This window comes from Colossoma macropomum, unplaced genomic scaffold (assembly GCF_904425465.1).
Source record: "Colossoma macropomum unplaced genomic scaffold, Colossoma_macropomum, whole genome shotgun sequence".
NCBI lineage: Eukaryota > Metazoa > Chordata > Actinopteri > Characiformes > Serrasalmidae > Colossoma > Colossoma macropomum.
The window spans coordinates 32,255,143-32,266,190 of record NW_023494802.1 but is presented as its reverse complement, the minus strand read 5'-3'; positions in this window follow the sequence as shown (position 1 = coordinate 32,266,190).

Genomic DNA, 11,048 nt, shown 5'->3' with positions numbered 1-11,048 from the left:
TTTGCTCTCTGTCTGTCATCCTGTGAAAGGAGTAGAACAGCATGTCCAATTTTTCATTATGTTCAGTATGATGACATTTCCATTTGTTTGTTTATTTATCTGTAAAGCTTTACAGGCTTCCACAGCTCTTAAGTATTACAAGTGTGAGGCGAAGACATGTCGTCCTAAACCTGTGGATTGTGAAATGGGTGAAGATCGCTGTATAACTGCAACCTGTAAGCAATAAAGCTCAACCTCATCTAAGACTACAGCATAACTCCTACATGTTCTTTATGAGATCAGGTTTAAACTGAGTTGAAGTATTGAGTTGGATCAATCAAAGTTAAGAGCTCACATCTTCATATACATATATGTGCCTCTTTGTAATTCATCAGAAAAAGGCTTTATATATATGTAAAAAGGTCTTTTAATATGTATGTAAAAAATAACATCAGGTGTACAAAAACCAAGTGTTTGTTCACACGTGAAAGGACAAGAGTTCAGTAATGTGTTTCAAGACTGGACCATCATGTTAAGCAGAACAGTTCCAATATATGTTTGACACTAACATGTAATCAATTTTGTTCCAACAATTTTGTTCCTATCATACATGATAGACCAATTTTTGATAATTTTCATTTCAACGAGAATATATTACAAAAATATTTTACCTTAACGCATGAATGGAGTAAATCTATATTCACTTTTTATTTCAGTGTTTCAGTGAATATCTGTGACAGGTTATCAGCTCACTAACCTTCTTACTCCCTTCTCTCTCTCTCTCTCTCTCTCTCTCTCTCTCTCTCTCTCTCTCAGATCAAGAAAAGGGCCAGAATATGACTATGAAAGGATGTGCAGAAAGGATGAACTGTGGTCTCGCAAAAAGCCGGCAAACTTTGCACAATTTATTTGCAAAGATAACAGCAGAAGTAAGAGTAACAGCAAAGTGCTGTGAGGGGGATCTGTGTAACAATGATCTGTGTAACAGTGCTGAGGGGGTTAAGCTGAGTCTCCTCATCATGCTGGTTCCTCTGATCTCCTCCATCCTCTTTATCTTAACACTCTGCTGCTCCTCTCTCAGTGATTCATGTCTTATTGGAGGAAAATAAATATTATTACTGTTTAGAAACTGTGTATTATGTCATTTTCCTGTTTTGACTTTTCTTGCTCAGCCACACTCTGTTATTGTTAATAACAATTGTTAATAAACTGCCTAAAGATTAATAGGGTACAATGTACTTTTGTTCAGTATTTGAACTGAAGAAATGAGGAGAATTCACTCTAAATTCAAGTGTCACTTAATTAGCAGACTGACTGAAATAAACCTTCATTTAACTTATTGTTTCTGTGATTAATTCAACAATAAAAAAGCATAAATATGTAATTGTATGACAAGTAAAATAATAATTAATACAGTTACTTAATTCTAAGGTCTGGAACTTCTGTATCTGATGTGTCATGTAAGCAAAATGTAAACTTGTATTGTACTGACTAAATGACTTCAATACTATTCAAAAAGTTCTGCAATTCAATACCAAATTCAGTACCTAGTCATCTTATCAGCATTAGTGAGCCAATAAGCATGTTTGTTTAAAACCTAGCCTGCTGATTGGCTGGTTGAAGTACATTCCATATGCTTCTAATTAATGACAGTTCTTCAGGCTTCGTCTGCAGTCTGTTGTGGTCAGTACATATATACCCCCGTCCAGCACCGAACTCTCATTTCTGGCTTAAGCCACACCCACCTTTGTTTTGCAGTTCACAAGAAGGTACTGAGAAAAAGTACAGCTCAGGATTGGCAGTGAAACATTTTGAAGCCTTAGCTATAAAGGATACTGTAGAAAACAGTAGTTCTTTCTTTAAGAGCACATGTACTTACAGCTCACACAAATAAAGATAACTTCCTTTATCAAACTCATCACCCACATGAACACAGCGCCTGCTCACTGATTTTTGCTGGAAATAAAGATGTGAGTTATAACTGCATTATTGTTTATTTTACCATTTTATTTAATTTACACAAATTAACCTGTTAACATCTTGACCACAAACAAAAACTACTCAAATCCCTTCCTACACCTTCTATGCCAGTTTCACGAGGCAGTATGATAGTTGTTTAATTTATCCTGAAAGTAGAGCCTGTATTTCTAAACACTAATGAAGTTTTCCTTTACAAAAACTTAATAGTCACTATGGTTAGAACACAGTAACCATGAATCTACCATGAACTACTATGGTGCCTCAGGGTCACTATCTTTACACTATGATTTCGCCATGGTTTTACTATAGTGGTTTAGGGTAACTATGGCTAGTATAGTTAAACATGAACCTAAAGTGATCTACTATGGTATTTATGGTAACTATGTTGATATTGTTATACTGCCATAATTTCAACAATGAAGTAGAGTACAATACAATCGTAGAGGTACTACGATAATATAGTAACAGTGGTTAAATCATAGTGGTATAACCATGGTTTAGCAATAGAAGCAAAGATACCATAGTAACCATGCAATTTCACCAAAAAACAATGGATACCTTGCTAGCGATACCATAGTAACCATACAATAGTTTTCTTTCTGCCAGAAAACTATGGATACCATGGTAAAACCATGGTATAGATACCACGGTAATCACACCATAGTTTTCTTTCCATCAAAAAAACATGGATACTATGGTAAACCATGGTAAAAGCATAGTTTTTTTTTATAAGGACATGTCAAAGGTATAGTGTTTGGGACTCATTGCCCTAAACACTATCCACCGTTTGCAATTTTTTCCCCACAGAACATCTTAGACAACATAATGGTACAGTAATAATCCAGAAGTTGTTGGGGGGTTTGGGGAGCAAGTAGCTGCTTATGTCACTTATTAGGTAGAGCCAGTACAGAGTCAGTAGACATTGTGGACCATGAGATCATCCTGTTACTCTTTTGTCTGGTGTGTTCTGTGTGTTTTTAAAAGAAAATAAAAAGCACTAATTGGTCAAATATTGTTGTGTAGTGAAATCATAATTGTAGTATAAGGGGTTCTCAAAAGAAACTTAGACGAGTCAAGGTTCTGGTCTATATCTCAGCTTTACTTGGCCTAACTCAAAAACAGCATACAGAAAATAGAAAACAGATCTATGGCAAGCTCTCAGCTCGAACAGAAAGCTGGCTAGGATCAGTCTGTTTTACTCCTAGGCTCTCTGAAACTTGCTATAAGCACACACAACAAAAACCTAGCCCTGCCCTTCAAAATAAAAGAACCCAAAGAGCAGAGCATCACAAACACTTACATTCACTTTAATACAGTGGTGTTTATATGCACGTTGCTGCTGACTGGCTAACACCTCTGCCACACTCATCAAAACAGAGAAAATGCACCCCAAAGCCCGATGTGCACCGCACTGATTAAACATGTCGTTAAACCTGGAAACCATAGTCAAATTCCATGTTTTGTTGATTTTCTAAGTGAAAATAAGTCACATCCTCTACAGACAGCACACTTAAATATAGCCTTTTCTGCTAATTGTAGCACACAATATCTATTAATTTGCTCTGTTTAACATATTGGACAAAATAAAACCTCAGATGTAACATGTGCCGTAACTTTTGCACAGGGCTTGTTTTATTTTTTCCCCAACATGTTAAATTCAGTAAAACACAGTAATTGTAAACAGTAATTGTGCATTAAAATGTGCAGAAGTGTGTTCTCTGTAGAGGATGTGTTCACTTATTTTCACTTAGAAAATCAACAAAACATAAAACAGTGATTGGACTTAGGCACCCAATCTTTTGCATAAGGCTGGATGGAATGGTAATCTAATGGTAATGATAACTTATTTTTATCTTGTTGGTGATTTGCACCTATTTTCCAAATGTCATAATCACATTGGTAAGATGCAAACATCATTTGAAAGTGATCTGATATCAAATGCACTCTAGAGTCAGAAAATATCAGAATAGGAACCAGATGTCTCTAAAAGCTCCCTCACAGAGAGCTCTTACATATAATATGCTTCCTGATGCCTGAGACATTGTTTTACAACCATTTTGAGAGAAGATTTTGGCCTAAATTGTATTTTTTACTGGAGTTTTTAAGTATCTCAGCGTCCTGTGGTGATGAAGGACTAAAGGATGACCAACACAAACAGTACAACAACAGATGAGCTACCGTCTCTGACTTTACATCTACAAGAGGGACCAACAGAATAGGTGTGTCTAATAGAGTGGACAGTGAGTGGACATAGTGTTAAAAACTTCAGCAGCACTGCTATGTCTGATCCACTCATACCAGCGCAACACACACTAACACAACACCACCATATCAGTGTTACTGCAGTGCTGAGAAAGATCCATCTTTCAAATAATACCTGCTCTGTGGTGGTCCTGTGGGGGTCCTGACCACTGAAGAACAGGGTAAAAGGGGGCTAACAAAGTATGCAGAGAAACAGATGGACTACAGTCTGTAACTGTAGAACTACAAAGTGCACCTATGTAGTAAGTGGAGCCGATAAAATGGACATTATTAAAAACGGAACATAAATTATATCAATGAATTAAAATAATGTTGAGTACTATGTTCAAAATATGCATTATGTAATTACTGTTCATTTAATTATTGTATTCATTTAAAGCATCGATACATAAAGCAGTTTAAACGGTTTTACAGTTTACTTGAAAGAGGCATCTGAGGGCCTCATTCACCAATATCTTTAGAAGTGTTTTCTTAAATGTGTTTGTGAGAAAAGTCCTAAGAAGAAGTCTACATCAGATTCATGACGTGTTCTTAAAGCACAGCACCTTTGTGCCCTTGAGTGTGTGTAGATTCTGTTCTTCTTAGTTTTAAGAAGAAATTTCTTCTTAAGAATGGTTCTTGAATGAGGCCCATTGTTTTACAATATACACATGTCATTTTAAATATGACAGTGTGAACTGAAACACACACACACCAGCAAATATGGGGTGTCTGTGATGCAACATCCAACTATGCTTGGAAAATGCATATTTATACAGGACTAACTCCAGGTAGTACTCCAGAGAAGAACCAGGGCATGATGGTCATCCTGGATTCGAAAGACAGACGATATATTTTCCTAATCTGTAAATGAGTTTTACTTATGAAAAGAAAATCCAGTTTTTTGTTAAAAAAAGCAGGTGAAAAATACACTTATTTTCATTGCACTGAATTAAAATACACTGGGGTCTCTGGGACCCCAAACAACAAGGCAGCAAAAGTCAGTGTCAACAGAACACAAGGATTAAAGAGGTCAGCTTTTGCTTGAAGCAGTCAGGTTTCATTTAAAACCGTCAACTTCTATTTAAAACAGTCAATTTTTATTTAAACCTGTCAGCTTTTATTTAAAAATGTATGTTTTTATTTAAAGCTGTCAGCTTTTATTGAAAGTGTCTGCTTTTATTTAAAGCTGTCAACTTTAATTTATAGATGTCTGTTTTTATTTGAAGCTGCCAGCTTTTATTATAAGATGTCTGCTTTTATGTAAAAGTCTCCCCTAATTTTATGACTTTTTGTTTTTATGTAAAGATTTAAATAGATTTAAATACATCTTGTTTTTATTCACACACATCTTAATTTATTTAAAAATGCTTTGTTGTTTAAGATATTTTGCTTAAATTTTAACTTCTTTTACTTTTTGTAAAGAGTTTCTGTAAAACACTTTAATTTTTGTTCTTATGTTTTGTTTAAGCATGTTTCGTTTCATTTAAAGATGCCAGCTTTTATACAAAGATGTCTTTTTTGTTTATAAATTTTTTTAAGATATGAACTTTTATTTATCTGCTTCTTTACTCTTTGCATTTATTTAAAGATGTGTGCTTTTATTTTCATTTGTCTTTCCTGTTTTTAAAAGTTGTCTTGCCCTTCAGGGCCACAGTACTAATACATTGCATTATTATTATCATCCTCTAAATAATTTATTGCTGTTGTTGTTGTTGTGCCTGTAAGAGGAATATGAACTGTTTCTTATTGAGGATATGTGCACTCGAATTTTTCAGAACTCGAAGTTCACTTTTGTGTTGGTTTAACTGGCTCTGATCGTCAGCAAACTTTGTGAAAAGCAACGCCATCTAGTGGACAAAGTAAAGAATGTGGAATCGATTTCTTATCTTGTCCACTAGATGTCGCCGCTCTCTGGTGCTCCACTCGGTGCTGCTCCTCAGTTTGATGGATGATAAGACCACAGTGGGGGTCTTAAGTTCTCTCTTTCTGTTTCTCTCTCTGTCTCAGACACACACCACGCTAAATCACACAAACACCACATTAAATAAATAAAAACTCACCCAGAGACACTTTAACCATTTAAGACTAAAAAAAAGTGTCTATTTCAACCATTTGACCCCCTCAGTACTGTTACCCAGATCCCCCTCGCAGCAGGTTTCCTTCCCAACAGTGTCTGGTGAGTCACAGAGAGCTTTAGAGATAAACAGTTACAATGTTGTTTACAAAAAAACACCATTGTGTGAAAGAGAGAGAGAGAGAAACCTTCAGAGCCCCACCATATAGTGCATACAATACTAAATAAACTCATTTAGAACAGATTTGGGGGTCTCATCAAGCCCCAAACTACAGTCAGCAGACAAGAGACACAGTGATTATTTATTTTGTCCACTAGATGGCGCTGATCTCCTGCTCCACTGTTTATTGACTCTGTTCTGGCTCCACCTGACAAGTGACATAGCAGCTGACTGGGGACCCCTAACAACTTCTGGGTTATCAGTGTACTGTTATGTTGTGTAATAAGAGGGGAAAAATGCTGGTTTATGATGTGTCAAAATAAAAAAGTACAAACCTGGAGCTGAAAAAGGTGGAGATTTTTTCTCTTGATGCCCCTTAATTTTACACAGAGCTCAGATTCATTTGGGATCAAAAAGGTTAAAAATTTATCACAGTTGATGAGACTGAGATGTGCTCCTCGAGGAACTTATACACTCAGAGAAAGATGGTTCTTTAAGAGTTCTTTAGTAAAGACACTGGTTCCATAAAAACAAGAACAATGAGCAATAAAATAACTATTTGAATGCTTAAATAGTTCTTTAGATGGTGAAACAGTTCTTCAGATTGATGGAGAATGTGTTGTATATGGTTCTATATAGAGCCTTTTTGAAACTGGTCCTATATGGCACCAAAAAGGGTTCTGCCATTGTTACAATGTCAAGCTTCTAATGAAAGAAGAACCCTTTTTGGTGCTACATATACAACACACTTTCTATCAATCTGAAGAAGTTTCACCATGCAAAAAACCATTTAAGCATGCAAACTGAGTGTTCATGGTTCTATATGGAACCCCTGTCTTTACTAAAGAACCCTTGAAGAACCATCTGTTTTAAGAGTGTAGGACAAAATGTATGAAACATCCCATAACGGCTCTATTTAACATTAATTTCCAAAGGCTTTAAATACATAGTGCAGATTAAAAACTCTCTATTTAGTAGGGTAAATAGTAAAGTTTATTATTATTATTATTATTATTATTATTATTAATAATAATAATAATAATAATAATAGCAGCATTAATAGAGCTTCTGCAGCATGAACACTGGATACACTCACACAATGACACATCAGTATTTGTCATTTTTTTTAGTAGTTGCTGATACCACACCAAAATAAAAGTCCCAGCCCTCAGAATTGTAGCTTTTAATACAGTACTATATAGTTACCTGTGACAGTGCTAATTAGTTAAATGAAGGTTTATTTCAGTTAGTCTGCTAATTAAGTAACAATTGAATTTAGAGTGAATTTTAATTTCTTCAGTTCAAATACAGAATAAAACTACATTACAACCTCTTAGCCTTCACACTGTTTATTGACAGTAAGGTTACAGAAAATGCTCTTACAGTAACTATTATAAACCACACACACTTTACCACAGACTGCAGCTGAGAAATGTGAAAACAGGAAAATTACATAACTGCAGTTATAATATTTCTGTTACACCTGTAAGAGATGAATCTCTGAGAGAGGAGCAGCAGAGAGTTCAGATGAAGAGGATGGAGGAGATCAGAGGAACCAGCATGATGAGGAGACTCAGCTTAACCCCCTCAGCACTGTTACACAGATCAGCGTCACAGCATGTCGTCATCTCACCAACACAGAAAGTCTTGATTGCACATCCTTTCAGTGTGCGTTTCCCATCTCTGTATAAAGCTAAGGGGGGAGTGTGGGGTTGTTAAGAACCACATGAATGACATATATCGATGTGTTCATATAATATATTTTGTAATATATTCCGTTAAAATGACACAATTAAATAAAGCAAATTCAATGCATCACTTTCTTAAACACCACTGGAAATATTTATCTCTGTACTTGCCATTCCACCCCTTTAATGGGTCGTCTGCATATTTTTAAAAACAATGCAAACCCAATTATGATTATTGATAAATTTTAAGGACTATATGAAGAGTTTCATTCCAAAATGTTGTACTACTCTATAATTTTGGAATATAATGAGATTTTGAAAAGAATAAACAGCCACCTCTACAATGCATATTATGAAAAGAATGAACTTTCTAAAAACATGGTCTATAACACAATTTGGAATTAATGAATCTCATCAATGCAATGATTTCCTGTTACAAGGGGGCTGTGACCACACATTTGAACTGTTCAGAACACAGTGGTCCTGCCTGGTGTAATAACAGATACACATTATTGACTCTTTGCTCATACAGATGTGATTTTAACATTAAAATAAATAAATGTTTTGTGCAAACCTCAAGCTACTTTTCACAAATATTTGAGAAAAAAAGATAAAAAGATATTTTCAATGAGAAACGTGATAAAATGTAAAAATATGTTCACGTGAAAAAAACATGTCATGTGATCACACAGTGTTCACGTTTTTAGTTGTAAATGTGGTTTGTAGAATACTATATAATATATAGTCATGGCAATAAAATGCTAATATGATGTAGCTTTATGAAGTTATGACATTTGAGACATTCTGCAGGAGGAATGTGTAACCTCTAGCAGTGAAGTTGCAGATTGCAACCAGCTGAAGACCCACCCCCTCCACCCCTCCCACTGTAAAAGCCTACGGTGGCTGTCAAGTTTTCTGACACTGCCTTCTACATGTTTTCGCTTGTTTGACAGTGAGGCTGCAGCCTCCCCTGCTTTTTCTTGTGCTAAAGAAATATGTATGATCCGCTGCTTCTCAAAATTTGGGTTCTCAAGCTTCTCGCAACACATAATGGTTATTCAGCACCAGGATTCTAACAATTTATCCTACTGAGCCTACACATATCATTAGTACAGCACAGTAACTCAGCGTTTTTAATGTTAATTCAGTACAGACTCAGCTCAATATCACTCCTTACCCCCTGATAAGGTGATTTAGGCAATCAAAATGTAACATTTTCCTATAAGGACATACGCTAGCTTCTTGTTCGCATTTTCCAATTCCCCCTTAAATGTTTCTGCAGTTACATTCCGAGGGCATTATAATAACTGCTACACCATTTAGGGTGGAAAGGTAGAATACAAAGAAGAAGCCGGTGAATAAAAAAACTGAATGTCAGCTCCAGAAAGAAACTGCTGCACCATTCAAAAGGGAACGGGACAATTCAAACAAGGAGCTGCCAAATAGAAAGCTGATTTCAGCCTTGTAGTGTTTTTGAAAAGGAGATTTAAACTGTGAAAATATCCTCCCTGGTGTTTTATGTACAGAGCTATCAATAAATGTGCACTACGGTAGGACAACAAGGAATCTTAGTGCCGCCGAATTCCAGCTGCTGCTTCAACGTAAAAACGTGAAAAGAAAGAAAGACATTCTCTAGAACCAGTGCTTGGTTTATCCTTGCTGGGATACTGCAGCAACATGCATGGTGGCCTCTGTTGGAAGAGGACCTGCTTCTATATAGATTTGAAGGGCTTGTTTAAGCTAACATAAACACAGTGATTCATAGTTACAGGTGATTATACACTAATGAAAACATGGTTTTGTATATTATATTCCATTTCTGCTAATAGATCCTCCTAAATCTCACACGCTGCACCTTTAAGGTTTAATGTCATCATTCTTACAATTCATCAAAACATTATGTTCAGTATTTATAATATAATAACACATTGACCTTTTCTGCTGAATTAAAAATAGGCAGATAAAAGGGGGATTTCAGCTCCATCCAGCCTCTACTTTAACTGAGTAATATAGAATGTTTTTCATACACACCTTAATATTGAAACTCTTTTGGGAAGCTGATGCTGCATTTGAAACCTGATCGAATCAAAAAACTCTAGTGATTTTGTTTTGATTTCATAGAAATGTAGGCTTAAACTTTACTGCTCACAACTTTTGATACAATTTAGCTACAACAAACAAACAGCTGAGAGTCGTGTGCTGTAGAGTCTTAGATGAGGTTGAGCTTTCTTTCTCACCGGTTTGGGACAAGCAGGTATCTTGAGAAGAAGAACAAGTCACAGTTTCTAATTCACATGTTGACCCCTCACACTGGTAACACTTCAGAGCTGCAGAAGCCTGTAAAGCTTCACAGGTAAAGAAACACACCAATGAAAGAATAAGTTGAACAAACAAAACAGAAAGCAAGACATGTTCTACTAGATTTCACACTGTGATCCTGTGAAAAACAAAAATCCGATCAAAAATAAAGGTAGCAAAAATAAAATTTAGTTTTCAGTCTGAAATCACTAATATTAATGACTGCTACTCACTGTTCTGTCCTGAAATAAAAACAGGCCCTTCAAAAGTGAATGTTAAGAAGGCCGATGATATTTTGCATTGTTTAGTGCTGATGATCATTTTCATTAGTCTGAAGCTTCAATCCCACTAACTCTCTGCACAACGTTACAACTACACAGTAAATGCTGATATCCTCTGGCAGCAGCTTCTCAAACATTAATCTGACATTCTGAACAAGAAAAATCTCTAATCAGTAAGAAATGATCAGCAACTGAATTACAATCCATTTAATTTAAATATACAGCCACAACATGTGATTCTGTGCACCAGTACCTTCTGAAAAAAGCATGTAGATGAACAGGAGAATGACCAGCGTCTTCATTGTTGGTGGATTAGAGAAGTTGTCAATGTGATGGAGAGATGA